General features: G+C 44.7%; 1 protein-coding gene across 7 annotated transcripts in view; it reads left to right on the top strand.

Annotated features, from left to right (window-relative positions):
* MYRF (myelin regulatory factor) overlaps positions 1 to 15,019 on the top strand; it is a 182,971-nt gene that overhangs the window by 114,566 nt on the left and 53,386 nt on the right. The window lies entirely within an intron of this gene.

Below are 15,019 nucleotides of genomic sequence, written 5' to 3'. Positions count from 1 at the left end.
GTAGGGGGTGGGTTTGGGGGACAGGGCGACGCAGGAATGTGCAGATGTAGCATTTTTAAGCGAGACATAAGAATGTCATAATATGCTGAACATATCCATGGGAACACTGTGCCAGCCAGCAACACTCAGGCAACGCCCTGGCCAAGGTCCCAGGACCTGTATCATCACTCCAGACATTGAAAAAAGATGTTGGTTTTTCTTTAAAAATGCATTAAAGACTTTATTCTAAAAAAAAAAAATAAAAAAAAATAATAAGAATTAGAAATATCGATGATCATGGTGGCTCAGTGGTTAGCACTGTATGGTGGCTCAGTGGTTAGCACTGTATGGTGGCTAAGTGGTTAGCACTGTATGGTGGTGTAAGGCGGCTAGGGTGGTAGTCCTGGCAATGGGCTGTATGGTTCCCCCACCTTGGCGCCCCACAGATAAAACACAGTGTCACTTCTGCTGCATGTGCAGCGTGCGCAGCAGAACACTTCTGTCACTCCGGCTCCGCGTATCCAAGCTCCACAAAACATCACAGAATCACAGTTCTTTTCCAACAGATTAACTTTAATGTTCAGCATGGCATTCAACACACTGGCAGCACAGGTCAAGCAAAGACATCTTCTTGGCTCAATAGTTAGCACTGTAGCCTTGCAGTGGCTCAGTGGTTAGGACTGTATGTTGGCTCAGTGGTTAGCACTGTAAGATGGTTCACTTGTTAGCACTGTTGCTTTGCTGCTCTGAGGTCCTGAGTTTAAATCCCACCAAAGACAACATCTGCAAGGAGTTTGTATGTTCTCCCCGTGTTTGTGTGGGTTTCCTCCAACACTCCAAATAAATACTGGTAGGGAATCTAGATTGTGAGCCCTAATGGGAACAATAATAATGTCTGTAAAGCGCTGCAGTATATGATGGTGCTATATAAGTGAGTAAAATAAATAAATCAGCCAGTCAAGCCGAGAAACTGCTTGTTCAAGTTATTGATCTCCAGTAGGGCAAAAATTTGGTAAATGGACACTTGATATAATTGAAATCAGCTCTTACTATAAATGCTGTGTCAGTTGTGTAACCGCTGTATTATGGGGAGTATTTCACTTTGTGGAAATGGATAGCTAACACTAATAATATTGATGTAGCTCTTATTGGTGGCCATACACATCAGATTAACACCAGTTAAACCAGCAAACCTATGATTTCACTGGGACTGGATGACCATCTAATGAGTGGAGTTGAGCGAATATGTTCAAAAACCATCGCCGAATATGAAATTGCCATATTGGTACCCTATTCGTGCCGAATTTATGTTTGATGATCGGTTCCAAACATATTCGCTCATTTCTACTCCCATTGACTCCAATGACGTTCGGCTGTGTTCGGATAATATTTCAAAAACAATATTCGCCGGCGATCGTAATCTGAACCAAATATTGAAAAATTCGATCAACTCTACTAATGAGCAAGGTGATCTCCTGGCGCTCCCCTGCCCGATTGTGTCTGTGGAAATGAGGACTGTGCATGTCGATTCTTTTTTTCCCCAGGTGAGATAAGTTGTCTAGCGGTGGCTTACTCCTCTCTCCTCATTAAGAACACATGCATGCATAGCTGCGTATGGTGAGGTCGGGAGAGATCGCACATTCAGCCCATGACTATCACGTGTATGGTCAGCTTAAGGCCTCAATCAGATGTCCATGATGCACTTACATGTTCCATCCTTGTTTTTCACGGATACAACACATACTCATCATAGTCTATGGGACTGCTCACATGTCTAGGTGTTCGTGCAAAAATCACAGAGACATGTCTGGTTTTTTTTTCACTGGAAGCATGGATGAAAAATACCAATACAAGTCTATGGGTCCATGAAAATCATGGACAGCCCACACATGACATCACTGCAGTCTGTGATGAACATCAGATGCGAGAAGCTTTGTTATATAGTTATCCATAAGTGAAAGACACTGATGCCATTTTTTCGCGTACATAAAAAACACTGAAGTGTGAATGAGGTCTAAGGCCGGAGTCACACTGGCGAGGAATACGGGTGCGTGAGAGGCGCAAAAAGCACGCATTAGACACGACCAATGATTCTCTATGGGGTCACTCGCACCAGGCGTATATTTCTCCTCCGTATCCTACGCTCCGTGCCACTCACAGCATGCTGCGATTGTCAGCGTACTACGGCCGTACTACGCCAATGCAAGTCAATGGGTGCGCAAAAAATACGGATTACACACTGACCACACGTGTGACCTGCGAGCAATACGCAGGTCTTTTGGCTGGTGACAGGAAATGGGCCAATCCATCATCAGGAAGCCTAGACATGCAAATGAGCTCAAAAACCGCTCCAGACATCCAGGAAGTACGCCTCCACGGAGTACAGCAGCAGCATGGCGTCCACTTACATAAATGTAGAGATGCTCATTGTGCTGGTGCAGGAGCGTCCAGAAATATGGGACCCACGCGACGCAAACTATGCGAACCGCACACGAAAGGAGGCGTCATGGAGGCGCATCTGTCGCCAGATGTACCATGACTTCGGTGTCAGACCACGTGAGGAGCAGCAGAAAATTCGTAAGTGCAACCATAAAAATATAATTAACGTTAGCGCGTGCTAGAAAATGACTCTACAATCAGCCCCCCCCCCTTCCTGGGCATGTAATTTTAGCCTCATGAGGCCGTTACATTAGGATGTGACACGTGGCTTCACACAGCCATAATTAGGGGTTAGGCCACAAGCTCCTCATCCTCCTAGCCACAAAAATTATTTTCAGGGGAGCTAATGAGACCCTGGGTATCGGCCCAATTACATATGCCACCATGGGTAGAACGCACACCCCATAAGGCCCCATGCCTAGACTACTGTTTGAAAATGTGACCTCTCAAATATCTGATTTTGACAATCTTTCCTGTCACATTGCAGTGGAAGATGTGATGAAACGGTGGAGAAGCATCCGGGACCAATACAGCCGGGAACGCCAGCAGCGGTCCAGGAGTGGGGATGCTGGCCATGTCAAGTGGAAATATATATATTATGACCGGCTGAACTTCCTCGCCCCAATTCTGGCTCTGAGACCGTAAGTACATACCTCACACCACATGACACAAAAACATTACACAAATACTTTACAGGGACAAAAATATTGATGTATTTTTGCCTCTGTTCTATTTCATAACAGAACTCAATCCAACCTTACGGATCGAGGAACGGCCTCAGAGGCAGAGCCCATTATAGATCCTGTAGGGGATGAGGTGGCTGGCCCATCTTCTCCCCCTACAAGAAGGATGGCTGAAGATGAGGCATCACAAGAGCACACAATGGCTGCCCGACACAACACACCACCAGGACGGTCTGCAGCTGCAACCTCACCCATCCTGGAAGAGATGGGCAACTTGAGCAGCAGCCCAACTGCCCAGATCAGGTCCTCCCCACAGGCTGCTCTAGCAACACGGCGAATAAGAAGAAGGCGCCAGGTCGCCATTCAAGAGAGCAGGACCAATGTGGACACTGGGGTGCTGAATTACCTGTCCAGAGTCACTACAGATGATGGTGAGGAGGCCTATGCACGTAGCCTCACCCTTTATCTCCGTGCCCTTACCCGTGAGGTCAGGCTCCGTATTAGGGGGTGTATTCAGATCCTGCTTGATGCAAGCACCCCCCCCAATACCCCATATGAGGTGTTTGAATTTCTGGAGAGGTGGCAGCTCTCACCAAGAAATTTAATGCGCATGAGACCATCCACACAGATGCTTGCTCAAGCAGGGTCTGAACAGCCCCTAATACGTGGGCCAACACCTCAACCCCTTCCTCCCCCTACCCATCCTTCTATTCCGCAGCCCCAAATGTCTTCAGCAAGCCAACCTCACCAATATGGCCACTTGTACCCACCCAGTGTTGGAGGCTGGTCCCAACCTGGTTGGGGACGATCTGGCTATCTTGGTGGGTATGAGCCACGGGCCTACCATAGCCAACAAGAAGCCCCTCACCATCATCATTATTACTCTGGCCAGTATTACCAACAGGCCCAGGAGGCTGGACAACAACAGCATCATGGGCAACAGTATGGCCCCACACAGGGCGATGTTGGCCACAATGTCCAGCAGCACCCACAGGCTGTTCCTCCCCGTTCCCCTTCCCCTACATATGAGGATTTATGAATCCAAACTTTGGAGATGTCCAGTGACATGTAACTGGTGCTTCTAATCTAGAGAAAAAAACAGGTGTTCTCCTTCACCAACATTTAGAACATAATTTAACACTCACATTTGTAAACAATGTTTTCCAAACATATGAAACAATCCATCATGACAGGCAACGCTACCTCACGCCTTTCACACAGATATTACATGTGTGTATAAAAGAGAATATTTAAATGCGCTATACTGTTACCTGAAAGGATGAAAATACACTAATCACTTGTTAATGCATAGGAAAGGCGTGCTTGCCTTTAGTTAAGTAGTCAACTTTGTTATTAGCATTCTCTAGTAAACCAATTTGAGGCGAACAGCATTCACAATATCACGCTCTCTCTTTGTCTTAACAAGTGAGTTTTGTATTTTCATCCTTTCCAGTATAGCATGCTTAAATATTGTCTGTTCTACAGGCAGGTAATATCTGTGTGAAAGATGTGAGGTAGCCTTGCCTGTCATGGTGGAAGCTTTCTATGATTGGAAAACATTATGAGGAAATGTGAGTGTTATCTTATTGACTTTATTTTGGTGATGGAGCTCACCCTTTGTTGCCTAATCCAGGTTAATGTAGGCATGCAGCAATGTTGTTATTGCATAATGTTTGTTGCAGTTATTTTCTGTTATGTTAATGTTACATCAAGTTAACGAAGGCCCAAAGGGTCATTTTGGCCATTGCCAAATTTGTGTTATGGCAAAATTATGTTTGCCTTTAAGCAAAACCCAAAAAACAAAAAGGCAAAACTAAAAATTTGTCTACTCTAGTTAACGTCTCTGTGTGATTTCTCACTATCCCTCACAACATACTAACAGACACCAACCAATGCAAAGAAACACTCATAGAATCATAACAAGGCTTGAGTAATATATATTTAGACACACTTTGAACCAAAAATAATTATAACATAGACACAGCATTCTCTTGCCAAGAAGTTGCCCCCTCAGGTGAGATAAAGTAATTAGTGAATATATCACGCACTTTGAGGCCAGAGAGCGGTCTACGTTGAGGGATGATAGGTGGTCTCACCCTGCGCACATTGTCCGGCCTACGCACAACACCATCAGAGGAGGAACAATCATGTATCCTGGTGAAGTTATGCAGAACAACACACGCTTTCACAACTTCATTCACATTTTGCTCACTCAACTGAATGGCAGACTGGAGTACCCGCCATTTAGCACAAAGAATCCCAAAGGAACACTCCACCAGTCGCCTAGCACGTGATAGGCGCAAGTTCAAAATTCTGCGCCTGTGGTCAAGGTTGCGCCGGGGATATGGCCTCATGACATTACGTGATAACTGAAAGGCCTAATCTGCCACAAGGACATAAGGGACTGATTGTTCGGGGGAGCCTGGTAGCTGGCGTGGTGGTGGTAGATCCAACTGGTTGGTGCGTAGCCGCCGACCCATTATGGAAGAATTGAAGACTCTAGAGTCTCCCGTCCTTCCATAGGCCCCAATGTCCACAATTATAAACTTGTATTGAGGGTCTACCAGAGCCAACAATACAACAGAAAAGTATTGCTTATAATTGAAGAATTGGGACCCTGAGTTCGGCGGCTTACGCACCCTGATATGTTTGCCATCCAGGGCCCCAATACAATTTGGAAACTGGCAGTCCTCCTCAAAGTCCCTTGAAATCCTTAACCAGTCTTCCATCCTGCGCTCGGGTAGGACCACCTGATGGAGTCTTGTCCAGATTTGTGCACATGTAGACCTCACTATGCCTGAATTGGTGGACTTTCCAATGAGAAACTCATGGTGGAGGGCGGCATAAGACAGGCCAGTGGACAGGAAGCTGTAGAACAACAGAAATAGTCCAGGTTAGAATGGCTAAAGTAAAAAAAAATCAGTTACATGCCGACCAAACTTGGTAGGAAATGAGAGAGAACAACACACACATATTTGGTGGCACAATGACTAAGTGATATGCAGTACATATTAGATGTAACATTGTGCTGTGTCAGGTGAAACATATTTTGAGTAAGATGAGGGTATTAAACATTGTCCAAGAAGGCCAAAAAACATAAATTAACACACACATTATGAACATAGAGAATGTGGTTGTGGAGTACATACCGTATTGTGAGTAGAAGTCGCTCCTCTGCAGATATGGCTTGGCGCATCCTAGTGTCCTGAAATGTGATCCCAGGGCGCACTGTCTCCAAGAGGCGATCAAATGTGGAAATGCTCATTCGACAGTACTGGTAAAATTTTTCCGGATGCTCCCGCAGAGACGAATAGAGGCGGTGAAAATGCCCTCTTGTGAGTCGTTGCCTCAAAAGTGGATGTACCCACATGCGTCTCCTCCTCCGCGGATCCACTTTCACAGGATATGGTTGGCCAAAGCGCCGTGACAAAAGCCAGGTAAAGAGAACCTGCTCGGTTGTATTGAATGTCAGACCCTCTGCCATGCTGCACAAAGAACACCAACACACCTCGTGAAAGCAAGGTGAGAAATGTACAGAATGTAGGCAGCCACCTGTTTCTGAGTGTCTAAATAGGGTGCAGGCTAATGATTTAAATAGCTAGCAGGCCTCAAAACCGTTAAATGTCCATTTTGCAAGGCTGCGAGAAAATCTCGCCATACGGCTTGCATACGGATTGCATACGGAGACACACATGCGCAAAATACGCGACCTCACCTTGCTTACGGATGACCTACGGACCACTATTTTGTGGTCATTGATCCGTATTACGCATGTAAAATACGGAGCGTATTTTGCGCAGGTTAGTGTGACTCCAGCCTAAGGGTGAAGCCATGATGGGTTAAAAAGGGAGCACTTACCTTTATCGGACCAGAGCCTGTGTATGTTCACACGGTATCCTCTAGAAACCGGCGTGCATGCAAAATTTTTGAAGCAGAAGACTCTTCAAGAGACATCGGCGCTGTTTTTCCTGAAGTGTCTTTTGTTGTGTTTTATTGTCATTTTTGCAGCATCTTTTTTTAAACTTTTATATATAAAATAGTGGCTGCTTCAAAGCAGAAGCCACCAGAAGAATGGTCCAGTCACGTCTTTCAGCCAATTCACGGATTGTAGAGCCTGAAGTAGATATAAACAATGTTAAAAATGACTGAACATATGCACAGCAAGTCTTTTTGACAATGCTGTGCTCATGTTAATTATTTTTAACATTCAATGAGCGCTTTTTCAGGTGCGTTTCAGACGGAATCTGACTGATAAAGACTCCTTGGGCACATACTCTAGGGTTTTTTTTCTGGGCAAGGCAGCAATGTCAGCAGTGACCTGTTTCATGCCGAAAACTAAATGTGTGTGGGTCGTCCCTCACACCCAGGGCGGTGGGGTACCCGGTACCGGGCCGGTGTCAGGGGGAAGGTGTCACAGCAGCAGTGACCTGGTCCGCGGCCCTGGGCGCCAAATATCAATGGCGGTGATGTTAATAGTATAGTTTATATGGATAGTTCGTGACGCCACCCGTGGTGTTTGGCAAATAAGATGTTGAGCCAACGCTGCATGCAGATCCACTGGGACTGATGGTGTGGTGCAGCAAAGATGGTGTAGCTCCCCACAGGTGGAGCTGTAGTCCCAGGGCAGTGTGGGTGCAATGGATGAGGAGAGGCGCAGAATGGTATAAATGCCGGTACCCAGATGTAGCAGTGCTGAAGGTGTTAACGGCGAATGAATGGAGGACACCAGGGCTTGCGGTTTCAAAGCTTTACTCACAGTTCGTGGTACCAACTGGTGCCTGCCTCTGTGCCGTGTCCTCCGTGGTAGAGACTCAATCAACCTCCCGGGCAAGTCAGGGTTCTCCTCTCCAACACTCCGCCAACATGTGCCTTTCTTGAACGACTCCTCTATTGCGCCTTTAGTGTGAAGAGCTCCAGTACCGTGGTTACTCTGAAGTTCCTCCTGTCAGATGTTCCTAACAACTCTACCTGTATGACAGACAGCTGTAGCCTCTATCGGGGACTCCTCTCAGAGTCCTGGCTCTCTAATCGGTTGCTGTTGTGTCCCAAGTCTTGGATGGGAGTAATGCATTTACAGCCAACTACTCCACCGGTGTCTGCTGCAGAACCATAAGTGTCCATACAACCTCGGGGACCGGGCCCCAGCCTTGCGCTGAGAACCTATAGGGAGGGTACTCTCTCAACCTACAACTCCTCTCTGTTCTCCTACTCCTTCGTTCCGCGCTGTTCCTTCTCTCTCTTATGGAAGCTTAGGTTGCAGGTCTACGTCTTTCTCCTTCTCTTCTCTCTCCCGTGCCAGCTGGCTCAGATCACTGAGGCAGCTGCAGCACTCTTTCTATACTGAACTCAAACTGAACTAAAACTAACTTCAGAACTGAACTCTTCTCCCTCTCGTCAGAATGACCTTCTGTCAGACTGACCTGTAATTCTAAACTTTCCCCCTCTTTTATACTGACTCCACCCACCTCCCAGCACATCTCGTGTTACGAAGCAGGGTTCCACGAAGGGTGCTCTGCTACCCCAGCCTGAAGCTGCTAGGTGGACCTACTGAACTATCCTGTGTGTGGGATGCAGGTGTTGGTGTGTGGAAAGGAGTTCCCAACTTACCTAGTCGGTGGAGCACTACACCTTAGGAGAAGGTGCAGTACCTCTGTGGCGACTGAGCCTCAGGGGCGCCACATGTGTAATGTAGCCACTGTTAGGATTTGTCTATGCTTTCCAGTTTGGGAGTTCGTCTCATATGAGATTTGTGGTACATACTTGCCATCTAATTTCCCTCCCTGCTTCTCTCAATGGAATATCGATTCCATCAGTATGTTCCACTCTGATGTCGGGAACCATCGTGGATTCGTTGTGAGATGTACAGTAGATGGTAATGATTTTATATGGTATCAAGATCATTTGATCATAGAATTCTGAATTTAGTGTGCCTTCACTATGGTCATATATGATCGCTTGGAAGGAAGCAATATGAAAATGAGCCATCACTGGCAAACATTTAGTAAAAGATGCCATGACACAACATCATCCATATCTCTAAGCTAGGACGCTGGAGTCCACCAAGGTCATGGTAGAACCATGGCATTAACACAGCTTGCTCCTTAACATCAACGGTTCATGTTGTAATGAAGTTCCAAGTGACCATCTGGTTATGGCCAAATAGTAATGCCACGAATAGTGGAGATTCTGAGATCTCACCATGAGGTGTGGTACTGTGGAGCAATAGTCTTAAAGGTTAGGTCATTTGCAAATACACCTTATCTTCAATAAGTCATGAACCATTAATCAAGCCTTTCATTGCAATCACATATGAAATGGACATAAAAAAAGTTGGTTTTAGTCGGATTAACGCATTGTGGTGATTTCTGCGTCTGGTTACGTATGCGCCACTTGATTTACTATTATCTTGGAATTGTAACTTTCCATTCCTATCAGATGTCTCATTTCTGTTAGAAGTCTCCTTCTTGTCTGATGTCTCACTCCTTGGGAACAAAAGAATCCTAAAAATCCTTGTCAGGAGAGGCAGGAGCCTCCTTCTCACCACTACTCCTCAGCTCATTAAAATGCTTGACCCTGCTCCCCTCTCGCATTCACACATCTGCTTCTTGTTAAGGGGTTCCAGGGTGGGATGAATTGCGTCTAAGGGGTGACTGCATGGGGATTACTCATGATTAAGAGATATGGGAATGCCATTGCTTGGAGGGCACAGGTGACAGTCTACACGGTACTATCGAGTCCGCCTGCTGTTATATATGGCCGTAGGGAGACTGTGCAGAGCACAAAGAGGGTCCTCTGTGGAGAATTAATAAAAATGATTGAAATATTGCAACTTGGGGATATTTATGAGCCTTGATGACCACATCTGGCATCATTGCAAGCTTGGTGAAAAGTTCCAGATGCCATGTCTCATTCCAATAATATGCTGGATGGGTTAATAAAATGGGTTTGTTTTTACTAAATAGCTGGCAGCCCATAAAGAGCTCTGAAAGATTGTGTACATGGAATGAAAGGCTGACAGTTAAGAGAAGCAGACCTGGCCGTCTTCATGAAAACAGATGAGCGGAGAACTGGCAAACAGGGCCGACTAACTCACGTATGATCCATGCCCTGCCAGGCATGGTGCACCATCCAACTTCATTCGACTCCACCAAGTATATGGGCGGTTTAACTTCTTTTTAACTATCAGAATAGTCAGGAGTTTTAGTAGCACTAAGATTGTTTGTAAACCATAAAGATTTTTGGAACTTAGAAGGATAGACCAGATTTAGCAAATATAAGTTGTCCGTTACTTAACGAATAGTTAAGAAGAGGCAATCTGCATATTAAATTTCCCAGAAGAGCATTGCACGGCGAATAAGCCTCCTTACCTTGACAAGCCAGAGCTGGTATGTCACTCTTCACAAGGAGAAACCTTACCCCTTAGACCTCAGTCCAGAGCCTCTCACCTAGCCAAATCAGTTCTCATACTTTGCACTGATGAGGGACAATAGCTCAAAACATCTTGTCTGCAAATTGAGATTCTGATTTGGCTTTTATCCTAAGTCATACTACAAGATTCATTAAAGGGTCGATTGTGACTTGTAGGATCGCTACTACCAATAGGTGGCGCTATAGAGTTCAAGTCCTCTTCCTCGTTGAAGAGGCAATTTGCATATTGAAATTCCCAGAGGAGCACTGCACGGCGAATAAGCCTCCTTACCTTGACAAGCCAGAGCTGGTATGTCACTCTTCACAAGAAGAAACCTTACCCCTTAGACCTCAGTCCAGAGCCTCTCACCTAGCCAAATCAGATCTCATACTTTGCACTGACGAGGGCCAATAGCTCAAAACATCTTGTCTGCAAATTGAGATTCTGATTTGGCTTTTATCCTAAGTCATACTACAAGATTCATTAAAGGGTCGATTGTGACTTGTAGGATCGCTACTACCAATAGGTGGCGCTATAGAGTTCAAGTCCTCTTCCTCGTTGAAGAGGCAATTTGCATATTAAAATTCCCAGAGGAGCACTGCACGGCAAATAAGCCCCCTTACCTTGACAGGCCAGAGCTGGAATGTCACTCTCCACAAGGAGAAACCTTACCCCTTAACGAATAGTTATGACATTTTGTAATGTTCTTTGTGTAGCAGATCTATACGGTTTCCAAGAAATGTAGTCAATTAATAGAAATTTTTTGTTTTCTTGCAAATGATGAAAATGTGTCCTGGTCATGTGATTGGCTCACCACATGCAGGAGACCTAGTCATATAGTTGATAAGGTCAAAAAGACCAGACCATGTACTCTGATTCTCCTACACCCCAAAAACATTGGCTACCTACCTATGAAATTGTCTAGACTAAATTAGATTGTGAACCTCACTGAGGACACAGACTGGTCGAAGTACAGAATATATTAGTACCTCAACTGGAAAAATATAGGGTACTTTCACATATTGCAAAACTGCACTAGCCCCCACTGACTTTTTAATAAATGCCAAGGGTGCTACGTGGCATGACTCTGGGGTGTCTATGACCTTGGCTGTAGTAATATAGCAGCCTTGGACTTGATCTGTAGAACTGAGGCAAGTCGTGGTGGTCCCGCTACGTAAAGTTATCTACTTTAGTCCTGCTGTGCGACCTGATCCTGGTTGTCCCCCAATATGACCTTATCTTGGTGGTCCTGTAATATGACTCTCTCTGTCTGTAGCTTCTATAGCTTTCTCTAAAGTTTTTGTTTTTCTCCTAATCCTTTGGCTGAGTCCCGTGACCATCAAGCGATGTATTAGCCTCTAATCATGTAAAGCTGGCTTTAGGTGCGAGGGAAGGCCGCGTCTGGTGATGTGCACAGTTCCCGCATTCCTCACAAACAAATCCCAGGAACAAGTATCAAAAACAGGAATTCACAGACAACTTCCACCTGCCGGGGGCACAAGCACTATGCAGCCTATGAAGATCCAGTACAAGAAAACTTTATATGTTCTTATTATTCCAAAGTCTCCAAAAGTATATTTTTATGGTCTCCTTCTCTTGTCCCACTACTGATTACACTTTAGGTAAATGTCGGGCCCCATGATAACAAGGGCTGCGGCATTCTTGATGATCTTGGGAGTAGCAGAGCTTCACTTTAGAGAGGAACCTATCACATCTCACTTTTCAAACTTTCTTAAACTTATATGCACATTAGTCTGACTCCGGAATTATTCTCATGGTAGGCAAAATACTTCCCAGTCTATCCATAAGTCACGTTACCATCTCACAAGCAGAATGTGCCTTTGGAAATACCATCTGTCTTCACGTTTGCCGACACAAACAAGATCTGTGCTTCATGTTTTCAGAGACCCATCGGGTCCGATTCATTAAAGGGACTATCACAGTGACTGTTCAAACCAGGTACATTTGCTCGGGGCTTCATGGCAGGGACAATCATTGAAGTGTATCTTCACCACCCCTCTTTGATTAACAGATTTGACTTCATAGAGCCAGAGAAGGGCGGAGATGGGTGGAAAACAAGTAGATAGGAAGATCTAGTTCACCATGATGAACCGAGCGCCTGTACTTGGTTTGACTCCATTTAAGGTGTTTGAACTCTTATGTTTATACCACGGCTGTGGAGTCGGAGTCGTAGAGTCGGAGTCGGTGCTCATTTTGGTGCAGTCGGAGTTGGAGTCGGCATAAAATGGACCGACTCCGACTCATAAAATATATAATAAATTGGGTACAATAGTTCAATGCAGAATGTGCTGAATATTTTTTTATAGGAATTTAGGAAAGTTATGAAATGTCCTATAAATGACTGTTCTATTCCTGATCTAAGACTACATTCACACACAGCGTTTTTCCTGCGTTTTTTGAGGATACGTTTTTCAGTTGCAAAAGCAGATCAGCTTTTGAAAAAACTGCATCACCTGAAAGGTTTTTGAGCTCATAGATAATGTTTTCAATAGCAAAAGCAGATTAGAAATCTGCTCTATTCATTTATCCATATCTGTCTATCCATATCTTATCTGTACCAAAAAGAATGAAAGCCGGGTAGCACACAGACTAACTCTCCTTTTTTTTAGCACCAGTCAGGTACACCTCATAGCTGCCCAAAAGGACGCCCAGGACAGGCATTGCTCGTCTTCAGTAACACATCAACATCAACTGATAGTTGGAATAAATAGACTGCATTCATCACCACATCTTCTTAAGGTGCAGGCTTTATTTTCAAGTGTAGGGGTGTGAAGTATGAGGTTCTGCAGCAGCTGAGGTGTGCAGTATGAAATTCTGCGGAACAGCATGAGGTTCTGCCCCCCCCCCAGGTTTGATCCTGGCTACGCCCATAGTGTGAATGTAGCCTGAGGATGTAGGCTTTGTCTTAGCTGAGATAAGTCATAGTGTGTGTGTTGTGTTGTGCTGAAGTCTGGTGGATACACAGCTGATAGTCCTACTGAATAGACTGTTAGAATTTGTATTATGGCAAGAAAAAAGCAGCTGAGTAAAGAAAAACGAGTGGCCATCATTACTTTAAGAAATGAAGGTCAGTCAGTTCGAAAAATTGGGAAAACTTTGAAAGTATCCCCAAGTGCAGTGGCAAAAACCATCAAGCACTACAAAGAAACTGGCTCTCATGAGGACTGCCCCAGGAAAGGAAGACCAAGAGTCACCTCTGCTGCGGAGGATAAGTTCATCCGAGTCACCAGCCTCAGAAATCACAGGTTAACAGCAGCTCAGATTAGAGACCAGGTCAATGCCACACAGAGTTCTAGCAGCAGACACATCTCTACAACAACTGTTAAGAGGAGACTTTGTGCAGCAGGCCTTCATGGTAAAATAGCTGCTAGGAAACCACTGCTAAGGACAGGCAACAAGCAGAAGAGACTTGTTTGGGCTAGAGAACACAACTAATGGACATTAGAACAGTGGACATCTGTGCTTTGGTCTGATGAGTCCAAATTTGAGATCTTTGGTTCCAACCACCATGTCTTTGTGCGACGCAGAAAAGGTGAACGGATGGACTCTACATGCCTGGTTCCCACCGTGAAGCATGGAGGAGGAGGTGTGATGGTCTGGGGGTGCTTTGCTGGTGACACTGCTGGGGATTTATTCAAAATTGAAGGCATACTGAACCAGCATGGCTACCACAGCATCTTGCAGCGGCATGCTATTCCATCCGGTTTGTGTTTAGTTGAACCATCATTTATTTTTCAACAGAACAATGACCCCAAACACACCTCCAGGCTGTGTAAGGGCTATTTGACCAAGAAGGAGAGTGATGGGGTGCTACGCCAGATGACCTGCCTCCACAGTCACCAGACCTGAACCCAATCGAGATGGTTTGGGGTGAGCTGGACCGCAGAGTGAAGGCAAAAGGGCCAACAAGTGCTAAGCATCTCTGGGAACTCCTTCAAGACTGTTGGAAGACCATTTCCGGTGACTACCTCTTGAAGCTCATCAAGAGAATGCCAAGAGTGTGCAAAGCAGTAATCAAAGCAAAAGGTGGCTACTTTGAAGAAACTAGAATATAAGACATATTTTCAGTTGTTTCACACTTTTTTGTTAATTATATAATTCCACATGTGTTAATTCATAGTTTTGATGCCTTCAGAGTGAATCTACAATTTTCATAGTCATGAAAATAAAGAAAACTTTTTGAATGAGAAGGTGTGTCCAAACTTTTGGTCTGTACTGTATATATGTAATCGATATTATACAGTGTATTACATATTTACAATTTATTACAGTTTTTTGTGTTCTAAAGTTGTATTCCAATAAATAGATATTATGTTCTATCTAAATATCTTGATTATTGGATCATAGAAATGATTAAATGTCTGATGTTCACATTATTATTATTATTTATTGTTATAGCGCCATTTATTCCATGGCGCTTTACATGTGAGGGGGGTATACATAAAAACAAGTACAATAATCTTAAACAATACAAGTCATAACTGGTACA

Source organism: Dendrobates tinctorius, unplaced genomic scaffold (genome assembly GCF_039654945.1).
Source record: "Dendrobates tinctorius isolate UK_male_01 unplaced genomic scaffold, ASM3965494v1 ptg000037l, whole genome shotgun sequence".
Lineage (NCBI taxonomy): Eukaryota > Metazoa > Chordata > Amphibia > Anura > Dendrobatidae > Dendrobates > Dendrobates tinctorius.
This window is presented reverse-complemented; position numbering and strand designations above follow the sequence as displayed.